Genomic DNA, 13,671 nt, shown 5'->3' on the forward strand with positions numbered 1-13,671 from the left:
AAATATTATCCTTCACAATAGCCACAAATAATATAAAATATCTTGGGATAATAGTAAACAAAGAAGTAAAAGACATGTTTGACAAGAAATTTAAGTCAAAATGAAGAAAGAAACTGAACAAGATATCAGAAAATAGAAAGATCCTCTATGTTTTTGGATAGTTAGGATCAACATAATAAAAATTGCAATCCTATAAAAAGCAATCTAGATTCAAGATAATCCCCATAAAAATCCCACACAATTCTTCACAAATCTTGAAAGAACAATATTTACTTTCATATGAAAAAGTAAGCTCAGTCTTTCCCATGTTTCTCCTCCACAAGAAAGGGCCTCAAAACTTCTGGGTCTGGCAACCAAAGTCTGATGCTATCTGGTACCTCTGCCTCCAGCAGCACATAGACCATAGGAACCTAAGATGAACATCTGTATATGGATTCGCCTCCGCCATTTTAATTTATACCAGGCCATTTGTTTTACAGACACCTGTTACCTACTTCTATGTTGTAGATTTCATTACAGATTTATAATATTAGTATATTAAAATCTTTTATGTCTTTTTGTAAAGTAAAAAAAAAATTGTGAGCTTCAGAAAATCTATGGAATAATAAGACTTGAATCCACTTCTCACAGGTCAAAGGGACTAAAGACAAGAAGAGCCTAATTTTCCCTATCTGTCTGTTCCTAAAAATGGGATCTGTCTCCTGATCTTGGGGCGCTCTTTTCCTTCTTCAGCTACTAGGATTAATGGGCCTGAAAGTTCCCATTAATGTAAGATTTTCCTTTAAATCACATTTTAACTTCTGTCCCCAGTCTATATCTGTCTCAACAGATTTCCATTTGGTTAACAGAAACATCCAAGTATCAGCTGCTGACTACAACATGCTCCAAACAATTGGAAGCCCTGGACTTGCTGAAAGCTGATGTGGACCAGCCCAGCCTATGTGAATGCTTCCTGTCTCTTCCACTGGGTCAGTGAACCAGATGTTTCTGATGAATGATGTTTTGTCTTCATTTTCTCCCTGCCTTGGACTAATGTTGTCGACTTCCTGGGTCCTGACAACAACATTCTAGCTTCAACAGAAAATAGTTAGATAATAAAGACCATCACACCTTATCCCCAAAGAGACTGGAATTGCTATAAGCCACAACATTTTGCAGAAATTGCTCAGCCATCTTTTCACAAGTGACTTATCCGAGCCAGAGGCCCTGGTAAAGGCAAGGATTTTGGCACTACTTCTTTGTGAATAGATTGACTGTTTTCTGCTGTAGATTTTTTGCTTTAGCTAACTCCTCTTCTGTTACATCTTTGGGAATAAATTCCCACAGTTCTGAACTATTTTCTATGCCTTTGGGCTATGTGTGAAAGCAGTTGCCCTCTGTCAGTCCTTAGTTCCTCTCTCTTAGGTAAGCACAGAAATCCACCTTCCTGCAATTGCCTTTATCAGCAGGCATTTGGTCAGTGTTTATGGTAACAGCAAGAGCATTCCATTTAAGATATTCACAGATATCCAGGGACATAGAATTACTACTTGCCCATGGTACTGCTCTTGTTTTATCTCATCAAAAGATTCTTAACTCCTTACACTAGCCTTCACCTCAGCTTGTTGATTATTTTTGTTCAGGAAATTTACTACTTGTGTTTAGCTCTCAAGGACCACACAAGAAATCTGGACTCATAGACCCTCAGCATCCATGATCAGAATGGCTAACAGGATAGCCTGGGTCTGATAATTTAGAGGTCAGGGTATGCTATTTGTTTCTACTGCCTAGAGCAAAACTCCAGACCTAGGCCATAGAAACTGAAGTGTCTAGTACATGTGCTAGTCAGGTCAGGAACCTTTAGAGTCCCCCTGACTGTTTATTTAGGTTGCATGGCTACCTGCTATTCTCTATGGATGCTGGGAGAAAAGAAGTGGCACACTGATTTAAACAATCCATGTCCTATTTATAATTTTATTGAAAATAAACCTTTATAGCTGTTTAACCAAATGAAATTTTAGCTTAGTGCACAAAAATTCCCTCTATAATTCCCTGATGCTTTAATTCCTTTCTTAACTTTTTCCACTAAAGGGTTCACCATGCAGGCACTAGTCACTTCCAACTTTGAGCTGACAGCCTTCTCTCTCTCTCTCTCTCTCTCTCTCTCTCTCTCTCTCTCTCTCTCTCTCTCTCTCTCTCCTGTGTGTGTGTGTGTGTGTGTGTGTATGTGTATGTGTGTGTGAACTCTTATTTGATATGTATAAGGAAAAAATTTTCAGCCTTGGAACCTTCTAGAGCTGGGAAATTGCTGGTTATAAGGGTATTTATGACTGGGAACATTTTAAAGGGTGGAACAAGGAGAAACAATAGGGAATAGATAATAAAAAAAATAAAGAAACATGGATAGAAGGATCTTGTTGTAATTAAATTTCTTAAATTCTACACTTTAGCTGCCTTTGCTTATTGTGGTATCTTTAATTGAACCCTGAGAAGGGTTTCTTAAAAGCTGGACTCTTCTGGACCCCATTATGGAATGTTAGATCAAAAGGAAACTCCCTGACATAGGCAATAAAATAGCTACCTATAGTGCATATTGAATACAAAGAGTAGCACCTGTTAATACCAAATATAGCCAGACTTATCAACAGATAGATTTAGTAGGTAAAAAAAAAAAAAAAAAAAACTATGGTATGATAGGGCACTCAACTTGTTCTAGGTAAAACAGAGAGGCAATTATATACCTTTAAGAGAAAATTGTTGTTATTATATAAAACACTCAGGAATCACTAGAAATAATCTGGCTGTACTTAAAAAAATCATTGAAAAACCGGGGGGTACCTGAGATGAAGCAAATACCTGGTCTCCATTCTTATTTTCAGTTTCCTTCTAGATAGTTACTCTGATGTCAGCTATCACAGGAACTTATACCCTTTCGCTTCTGCTAATTGCTGTTGGCTCTTACATCGTTTTTGCCTTAACTAAATGATAATTCCTGTCTGGGTACCATTAAGCAGATGTTTATTAAATCTGTATAAAAACAGGTACTCATCACAGAATCAAGGATTTGACTCAGGATGCCACTCAAGAGGGGAAATGTAAGAGCTAAAATTACATTTTCAGTTTTAATTTTGATGCCTAAGGGATCCATAAAGCAAAATGTCTCTGAACTGCAAGGCTCTTGCTCAAGAACAGATAGTTCCTGAAATGCTGGAAGCTGTTGTTTATGGGAAATAACAAGCCACATATTTTCACTCCCCTAAACAAGTTGACTCAGCTTCACCATGTGTGCCTGATCACATGTGGGCAGGAGGTGCATAGGCAGAAAATACTTCAGGACATATAGTTGTCCCTGGTTGGACCTAATGAGAATGCAATGAGTTATGTGTTTTCCTTTTATGCCCTTGCCATGCTTGATACTGGGCCATTTCCCAGGAAGCTGGGTATGGACCTGGCCAGAGTCAATCCATTTAGACAATATTTATTTAAGTTTGATGCAAATTTAGCTTCAAACTATGGTAGTGGTCTATTTCTCATTTAAGGGGATTAATAGTGGGAATGACCAAAAGGCCTTCCATCCACAGCTAAGGAAACTTTTGTATTTGGCTAGTTGTCAACATATGTTAACTATTCCTTCACTTGCTACATCAATCCTTTGTAGGGTAACTTTTTCTCCAAGCTAAAGCCAGAAAGATCCAGCACAGTCATGGGGACACAATCACCTGTGCCAGAGAACTAGCACAGCAGTGGCCAGCAGTGTACTCTATAACATCCTTTGTTTATGCCTGGGTGTTCGTAGTAACTAAACATAATTTCTGAATGTTCTGTTCACTAAGCCTGTAACCTAAACAAAAACTTACAACCAAAATTGAGCATCTAATAAAATTCTGCTGTTTGAGAACAAAACACAGAGCTTAACTCTTTTCTGGCCTGTGTGTATTATAATAAAAGCATTGATGACTGGCTAGAAAAGTCAGATACATACATCTCTCACACCTACTCCTTACAAGAGGGGAAAACAAACGAACTTCCCAAACTCCATGACCTAGCAATGTTACTCTGATCCTTAAACACAATGTTATTGTCTTTACAAACACATCCAGACACATTATGTCCTTGGCTTTAGAATGAAACAGGTGATGGCACTGTAATCTCAGAAGCTAACAAGCTTCCTTTCCATTAAAAATAAACTAGAACTTTATTCAATAAGGGAAAGGTGAATGTTTCTTACAAAGATGTCAAGACACAAATCAATGGAATCTGAGTAAATAAAAACTGCAGTTATCCTAAATGGATAACTTTTGGCTTTGTATGTATCAGATTTTGTCTTTGCTGTGTTAATGAAGAAACAATTGCTTTGATGAAGGTTGTATAAAATAGAACATCAAGTATCCTCTAAGACCTATAAGGGCTTCAAACTAACAGTAAAACTAGGATCATCAGTCATGCAGCAGTAAAACATAAAGTGTTTATATATTGTAACAAATGACCTAGCTTCTCTTTAGTTTCTGTTTTTATACATAAAACTCTGTATAAGTATTTTTTCACCTATATGAAGTTGATATCTGAACAGAGTATGAAATAATAAGCTAGGTGCATTCTTCTACATAGGCAACCATTGGATGTGCAGGTTTTCCCATCAGTTCTTGAAGATGCTGTCTTTCTTCCAAGGTGAAATGTTACTGTCTTTTGTTAAAAGTCCATTTGCCATCTTTTATTACTATGTCATTGTATACTATGCCCATAGTTCAGATGCATGATGGCTGTAGGAAATAATCATCATGTTGGACAGTGTATTTCAAAAGCTCTGCTATAAACCCAAAATACTTATGCCACAGTTACTAATAACAATCATGGCCTGGTAAGGTATGGGATAATGAAATGAAGATTTCATTAAGACCAATTTAACTGTCAACTGTGTATTATAATATATTGTTTCACACTTTAAAAAAATAATTTTTATATGCAGATTCCTATTTGCTGTTAGTAAAATCTTATAAAACCAGGATCAACAAATTATATTCCATTTTTTCTTCAGAGGGCGAAGAGAGGGGAATAGTCCTTTATACTGTGTGAATATACATCACTCTGATTAGTTTAATAAAAAATTAATGGACAGTAGCTAGGGAGGATTTTCAGGACAGAGAGAATGCTGGGGAGAAGAAGAGTCTGGGTAGTTACCAAACAGACACAGAAGAAGCAGCCTAAAAAGATGAGGTAAATGAGCACTGGGGAGACACATAGACTAATAGAAATTGGTTAATTTAGGTTTTAAGACCTATTAAAACAAACCTAAGCTACTGCCTGAGTTTTCATAAATAATAGTAAGTCTCTGTATTATCACTTGTGAACTGGATGGTTGGACAGAAAAGTCCACCTACAAGAGAGACAGAGAGAAAGAGGGAGAGTTCCCAATTCTCCTTCAAGAGACTATCCCAATGAACTAAGTTCCTGATACTAAAGTTCTCCTAAAAGTTCTTTCAATCCTGGCATTACACAGGCTAAGTGACCAAACATTTAACACAGGGGCATGTAACTTAATCGTCTTGTATTTCATAATTACTTCTATGAGAAGAACAGTTGTTGAGCTGTGAGGCACTCCACAATTAAAATATCCACACAAGAGTTTGCTTTTGAATATGTTCTGTTTATTCACACAAACATTCCTTACAATACCATGCTATTAAGAAGATTATGGTAACATCATGTTAACAGACATCTCAGCAAGAAGATTGGAAATGCTTTCGGATTCTACTGGAGAATCTTCTCCAGTAAGAGCACTTCAGGGCAAGCTCACATCTGCCAGGAATTTCTCTGGCTGTGGCCAGTTGGGTGGATGGCATTTTTGAAGTTTCAGGTCCTTGGAAGTTTCCACCGGTGTATATCTAGCACTGACAGGTGGGCATGTCAATGTTACTAAAAACTTCATGGTCATAAAAGTCAGAGTCACATAGTGACCAATCCCAAAGTATTTTTGCTGATGGTGATTAGCACAGACTTAAGATATCATATCTTGAGAGCCTGACAATGTGCTCCTGAGAAAGCCTCCAAAGTTTCAGTTTTTGTTCTATGCCTTTGTGAGTTAACTTCTACTATCTGGACTCACAGCTCATAGTTGATTCATCAATATATCCAACCATCTTGGGGTTAGTTCATTAACATGTCACAGAATGCTTGGTGTGACTATTATTGGACTTGGCCTGACTTTGTAACACATCTTGCAAGCATTATGTTATTCCAGTTCACACAAACAATGGTTTTCAAGTTATACAGAATAATTTTCTTATGCTCCTAATAACATCTTCATTAAAATAATTTATGATTAACTGGGAAGACTATCAAATATGCATACTTTGTGATTGAGAACAGCATGTTTTAACATTTAATTCTGCATATCCATTGCCCAATAGAAACCTAGTATATAAAAATATGGTTTGAGGAATATATTTTGAAACAAAAAGAATGAGCAATTTGGATAGAGGAAAAAATGAAATGAGATTACTTAGTCATGAGTTGGCTAGTGTTGAAAGGTATGGACAGCTGAAACTTATTACACTGTTTTTCACTTTCCATAATCAAGAGAGATTAAAAGTTTAAGAGGCATGACAAAGAGCTAAACCTTTGGTAAACCACAAAATTTTTATCAAAGTATTTGGTTCCAATATCTCTTCAATCATGTCCTCTTATATACAAGAAAAAAAAAACAACAGTTACACAAAACTTGCTTGCTGTGACTTATGGTGTAGCTCAGAGCTAGACGAGTTATGTAACAACTGCATGGTCTTAGGTTTTATCCCCAGGACTAAAAACCTACTTTTTCCAGAAAAGGTGTAAATGTACATATGTGTATATACATGTGAACAGAGAATACATACACTCATAAAAAACAAATGCATACACTTACATGCTAAATACACTTGTATGTGTATATCATGGCTTTCTTCAGGGTATGAATCTGTAATCTGAGTTGCCTGATGTTTATTGGTGGTAATCTTTTGTACTAAAGTTTTGAACAGTTTGTTTACTCGCATTGACTAGAACCTTAGTCCCCTAGTACAGAAGGACTGAGGTGACAGATGCCTTAATAAGTGCAGTATACTAAGAGGTACTTAACACCTAGTAATACTCATGACTGGATTAATGCTAACATTCAGAAGAGGATTGGATTACTAGCAAACCGGTTTCCATGAGAAATGGTTTCTTTGAAAACACTAAACAAATTTCTCCTTCCAAATCTCCTGATTCTCATCTCACAATGTGCCTCCATCTGCACATTGTTCTTTCCTTTTCTACAGTTTCAAAAGGATGCAATACAGGCAAGGGTAACCTTACTACAGTATCTCTGCATGATTCACGGATTTTTCAGTTACCAAACTCATGAACCAGATATTCTTTTTCTTTATAAACGAGATAATGGATATTTTATTACACCAGTAGGAAAAGACTAAGAAAACTCCGCTTGCCACTTATTTACCAAAACCATTGATCAATGGACAATGATCTGAATAATGAATCATAACACAGAAGTCCTCACAAGGAGGAAAGGGGAACATGAATTTGGAATATTTGTTCTCTGCCTGTGTACTTGTTAAACAGTGTTTTGGTCCTGTCTACTGCTCCACCAAATAGCTCCTACAATTTTCAAGGGGACTATTTTATAAGATGCTTTTTTTCTGGGTTCCAAGAATAAAATTAAGCAATATATTACTTGTTATTTGTTCCCTTTGGACAAAGCACTTCTTGGCTCAGGTAATAGTATACACTATTCCTTAGGTATACTTTGCATAAGACTTGTACTCACATATTTGTACATTTCTGTGTACTTAGTTATTATGTGCAAAATTCATCATCTTCTATGGTCAACTCTTGTGGATTCTAAACAAAAAGTTGAGACACTGAGGCTGTTTTGGGAAAACAGCTTTTAATTGTGCTAGTACAGAATCAACAGATCTTCTGTTTAACAAACAGAAAAAGAAATAAAAACACAGTTCCAACTATACTGAGTATGAAATTTTTGTATTTTTTTAATTGTTTGTCTTGAAAATATGTAGCATACCACCCAAAGAAGTAAGATTCTAATATGAGGTAAGGGGGGAGGAAGAGGCTGAAGTAGAGATGTCATGTCATTCATGGTTGTGGATTAGCCTGTGTAGCTGTCCTTTTGTTTTTGTTTATCTTGATTTTCAGGACCACTACCACATGACAATCAAAGAGCATGTAATCACTAAAAATAGATACTACTGAAGAGATTAGCATATTATTCTCTCTTTGTCTCTTTGTCTCTTTGTCTCTTTGTCTCTCTCTCTCTCTCTCTCTCTCTCTCTCTTTCTCTCTCTCTTTCCATATATAGATGGTAAAAATAAGTAGATAGATGATAGAAAGACAAATGGATGAGAGATAATCAGAAAACCTCTAATACTACATCTGTGTTTTTTGGTAAATTTTCACCTGTGCACAGCTTATACAGAAAAGAAAGATATAGAATTGGATATGTCAGGCCAACACTGGTCTGCAAATAATTTATTTTGATAGTAGAAATTAATCTCTCACAGAACATAATCCTATGTTTAAAAACCCCAAGTTCTGAGAGTATCTCCACTGTTCAAATATTCTTCACATTTAAGAGCAGGCCAAATGTTGTATCACTACATGGCACATCAAGCCATTTTAATTATTGGACTACTTGAATTTCTGCTAGACTGTGAGCAGTTCAAGGAAAAGAACACTTTTCTGATTTTTTTTATTTTATTTCCCTAACAGAGAACACTGACACTGTCACATAACAGACAGAATTAATTAATAACTGCATCCTTGAAAGAATGAACACCAATAGGATCCAAAGAAGGGACTCCAAACAGGGGATTTCCACTTACCATCTGGTTTCTAAAACCAGCAACACCAAGTCTGGATATGACCTTGGTATCATATAAAAGAATCCTTCTCATCTAAATCACTCCCATCTGCCTGTCTACTACCAACATAAGGTCTCGAGGCTGAGACACACACCTTCATTTGTTAAAGAGGGAGAAAGGGTGAAGCAGATGGTAAATTAAGGTAGAAAAGCTCGTTAATTCCTAATGGAGGCTTCCTCTCATATGTAATTAGAACAAAAAGGCAAGTGAGCCACAGGATGGATGTTTGGGGATTGAGTCAGCAGCTGGAAGAGGTTTATGAAAAGTATAAGCCCTCAGGGAACTTTCCACTACAACATCCATACCTCATAAGTACACAAATCTTTACAACAAGCAAAACACTTCTGCTCACATGATTCCAAAGGAGTCCCAGGAATAATTATAATACATCAGGGAAAGATTTGTGTCTTTGTAATGATTTGAGCATATTGTGGCTATGAATAAAGAGGTTAATTTTAAGTCCATGTTTAAAGATCACATGCCAGTCCATCTAGCTGACTTCTGTACACCAAACTTCCTTTCTGTAGTTCTCACTATCAGCCACTTACAGAACTTCCATTTGTTTCTATTTCTGATTGGCAAATGGAACACAAAGATTCTAATAATCAACCTATTCTTTTATATTTGTATGTTCTCATGGAAAACATTGACATCCAGTCAGGATTTCAAGCCAGGAAATAAGGAATATCATAAAAAGTTACTTAACATTGCCCAATTTCTTACTGTCATTCCTATCACAAAATAAAGATATTCACATGGATAGTACAGTGGTTTACATAAAAAATGTCCCCATAGAGTCATGCATTGAACACTTGGTTGTTGCTTCTTTTAGGGGAGATTTAAGAGATGCAGCCCCTTAAATCTGAAAAAAAGTGTTTGCCACTTGATGCTGTCATTCAGAGTATGTAGGCTCACCTTTCTTCCAGTCCCTTCTCTCTCACAAGCTTCCTGCTTGAAGTTGAGATGTGACTTCTCTACTTTTTATTCTTGCTATTTGCCCTGGCACTTGCACCAATGACTCCTCACCATGATGGAGTCTTATCACTTTGGAACTTACTATAAGCCTGCATAAGCTTTTTCTTCTTTGAATTGCCTTGATCATGGTATTTTATCACAGAAACAGAAGTGTAACTAGTACACATAATTTCATAGAATTTTAAATGCAAACACTGTGCTGTGGTCTGCTAAGAAGTATGAGGTAAGCATCTAAAATATCACTATTAAATGTGGAGGATTAATTAACAAAGACTCTCTAGAAAGCTTGAGTAATTCAAAAAGAAGTCTATTACTTGAAAAATGACTTCTATCAACATTAGCTTGCCCCTTGATGTCTTCCTATTCTCTCAAGTATACGTAGCTGATGTAAATTAGAAGTGAGCAGAAATAAGCAAGAATGTTCTGTTTAACCTGTATCAGTTGCTTATAGCCACCTACTTCTCTATACATATTTTATTCTCAAATAAATATTCACCCAAAATTATTACTAGATTCATGCCCAGATATGCTTCATTAATTTGCACAGTTATCTATGCTGGAGTGTTACAGTATTATCATTCATGAATTTAGAGACAGCACTGTATTTCATGAAATGCGGCAATTTATATTATAAACAATCCTAAAGTAACTGCATGCATTATACCTTCAAAGTTAATTAAGGAAAACTGAACATCTTCTGTTAATGACATCATCTTAATGCCTCTAGACATAACATTTTATTTACACAGCAATTTATCTAAATTAGATTAGATTAGAGTATTGGGTTCTTTGGTGACATCAGTCCCATTGTGGTATTTTTGAAGATGACCATCTGTAAATCTTACTGGAAATTGTTCAGATTTGTCAATTTTATCATTTCACTCCCCATTCTGGTTATGCATTCCTAGGATCTGTTGTAGCAGTGATGGGGCTCTTGGATTGCTTTTTGTCTCTGATATTAGAAATATTAAATAACAAAAAAATCAAAAATTTAAAATTCATACAAAACCTGTCTATTTTTCCTGCTGGAATGTAACTATTACACAATTATTAATTTAGTGATATGTCATTAGGATATCATCACTACAACAACATGATAATAAATTATTTTTAAAGTCTATTTTCATTCAAGCCAGTTATAAAATAAGCAATGTTTTCTTCCTCCAAATTTATTGAGCAACTTTTAGTGAATGTATTGTCTCAGATGAAGAGTCTGAGTGAATAAAACATTACCCAGGAAAGAAATATGGATGTATGTTGATTTACTATATTACTTTTAAAAGTAACTAGAAACATAATGTTTTGCAATGTACTTGTTTGAAAACAAGTGGAACAAAGAAAATCAGAAAACAATTATGCCATTCATCTATTTTCTTAAGGTCTAAGAGCAAAAATAGTTGTTTTATTTTCTGTAATAACTGTGTGTAAAAAGAAATAAGAATTGACTTTTATATAAAGATCACCATTGTAATGATTGTTTGGTCAATCTTTTTTTTAAGATTACCATATTTTTGTTAAACTATAATTATTGTTATTAATTAAATTCAAACAAAACAGGTGGTCTGTTTCTTAACTTTGTTTTTACTTCTTGTGTAGTATAAATCATTGGCAAAAATTTCTCAAACTAACAAAGCAATTTCATGCATTTTTACATTACAATAGCACATTTGCAGCTCATCTTTATAACAAACCTTTCTACAAAATTATTGATACTTTTGTTCTCTACATACCAACTAAATGAACATTAAAAAATCCATTTAAAAGTGATTGCCTCAGCTAGATTCATTTTTTTTTTCGGCCCCTCATTTTTCTTTTTCTTTTTTTTTTATTGAGAAAAGGGGAAAAAAAAAGTTTCCCCTTCCTCCCAGCCTCCCATTTCCCTCCCCTTCCTCCCACCCTTCTCCCCCTCCCCCAACTCCTCTCCCCCTCCCTCTCCAGTCCAAAGAGCAGTCAGGGTTCCTCCCCTGTGGAAAGTCCAAGGTCCTCCCCCCTCCGTCCATGTCTAGGAAGGTGAACATCCAAACTGGCTAGGCTCCCACAAAGCCAGAACATGAAGTAGGATCAAAACCCCTTGCCATTGTCCTTGGCTTCTCATCGTCCCTCATTGTTTGCCATGTTCAGAGAGTCCAGTTTTATCCCATGCTTTTTCAGTCATAGTCCAGCTGGCCTTGGTGAGCTCCCAATAGATCAGCCCCACTGTCTCAGTGGGTGGGTGCACCCCTCGTGGGCCTAACTTCCTTGCTCATCTTCTCCCTTCTTCCGCTCCTCATTGGGACCTTGGGAGCTCAGTCCAGTGCTCCAGTGTGGGTCTCTGTCTCTATCTCCATCCATCACCAGATGAAGGTTGTATGGTGATATGCAAGATATTTGTCAGTATTGCTATAGGATAGGGTTGTTTCAGGTTCCCAATCCTCAGCTGCCCAAGGAACTAACTGGGGACATCGCCTTGGGCTCCTGGGAGCCACTCTAGCTAGGTTCAAGTCTCTTGCCAGCCCTAAGGTGGCTCCCTTAACTAAGAATTGTGCTTCCGAACTCCCCTATCCAGCCTTCCTTTATCCCAATCATCCTGTTTCCCCAAGTTCCCCCCATCCTCCCCTTCTCACTTTTCTCTCCCCATCTACTCTTACCCCCAACCCACCCCACCCCAAAGATCCCACTTTCCTCCCCGGCAATTTTGTCTACTTCCCCTAGGCAAGAGGATAACTATAGGTTTTTGATGGGGGAGTGATGTCTTATTAATAAAGAAAATGCTTAGACCCATTTGATAGGCCAACCCTTAGTAGGTGGAGAAAACAGAACAGAATGCTGGGAGAGAGAGGCTGAGAAGGGGTCGCCATGATTCTCCTACCAGACACAGACGCAGGTTAAGATCTTCCCTGGTAAGACACCCCATGGTGTTACAGGGATATTAGAAATGGGTTAGGTCAATATGTAAGAGCTAGCTAATAAGAAACTGGAACTAATGGGTCAGGCAGTGTTTAAAAGAATACAGTTTCCGAGTAATTATTTCAGGGCATAAGCTAACCATGTGGGCGGCCGGGTGCGGGGACACCCCGCCGCTCCCTATTAAACAAAGTGGCGCCCAGGGTGATAATGAACTCCAAGTAAAACCTGAGAGAGCTTAATTTTAATCAAAAACAAAAAAACAAAAAACAAAACAAAACAGAGTTTAACACAGCTTTTGGCTGTTAGTTGGTGGCGTGCTGTAGAGAGATTTCCTGCTGCGGCATCAAAAAACAAAACAAAACAAAAAAACGCTGTGTCATTTTAAAGCGCGGCTTCTTGGGGCTTTGCTGCCAGCATTAACTCTGGCTTTAAAGCATTTCAATGGATTTTATGGGACTGGATGTTTCTGTTCCCGCTTGGGATTGGAAGGAGAGTGCTCTGAGACCTCGCAGATGGCTCAGCGCTCCTGCCTGCACCTGGGCAGACAGCAGAATCAGGCTTAGGCAGGCGGAAGAGCATGATGGATTCCTGCTGCCATACTGCACAGTGCTCTGCATGTCAGATTTGGTTGTAACTTGGATAAAAAGAGTTTCTGTGCTGCACGCTCAGTCTCAGAATTAAACTGCTGAGTGCGGCTCCAATGTGGACTTGCTGTGGGCCTGGAACTGTACACAGCTCAGGGGCACCAAATAGATCTGAGGCAGGAGCGACTGCTCCAAGCTGTACTGTGCTGGTCAGCAGGAACTACCATAATTACTATAATAACAGCGCAGTTAAGGTTTCAACTGGACAGGATACAGACGGTACCGTATTACCTGTACATGGTGCAACTTAAGTTTTTAAGAACTGCTTAACATTTTAA

At 37.3% G+C, this 13,671-nt stretch overlaps 1 pseudogene; it reads left to right on the forward strand.

Moving 5' to 3' along the window:
- The window catches only part of LOC101982385, a 47,098-nt pseudogene that overhangs the window by 5,182 nt on the left and 28,245 nt on the right, over positions 1–13,671 (forward strand).

Source organism: Microtus ochrogaster, chromosome 10 (assembly GCF_000317375.1).
Source record: "Microtus ochrogaster isolate Prairie Vole_2 chromosome 10, MicOch1.0, whole genome shotgun sequence".
Classification (NCBI taxonomy): domain Eukaryota; kingdom Metazoa; phylum Chordata; class Mammalia; order Rodentia; family Cricetidae; genus Microtus; species Microtus ochrogaster.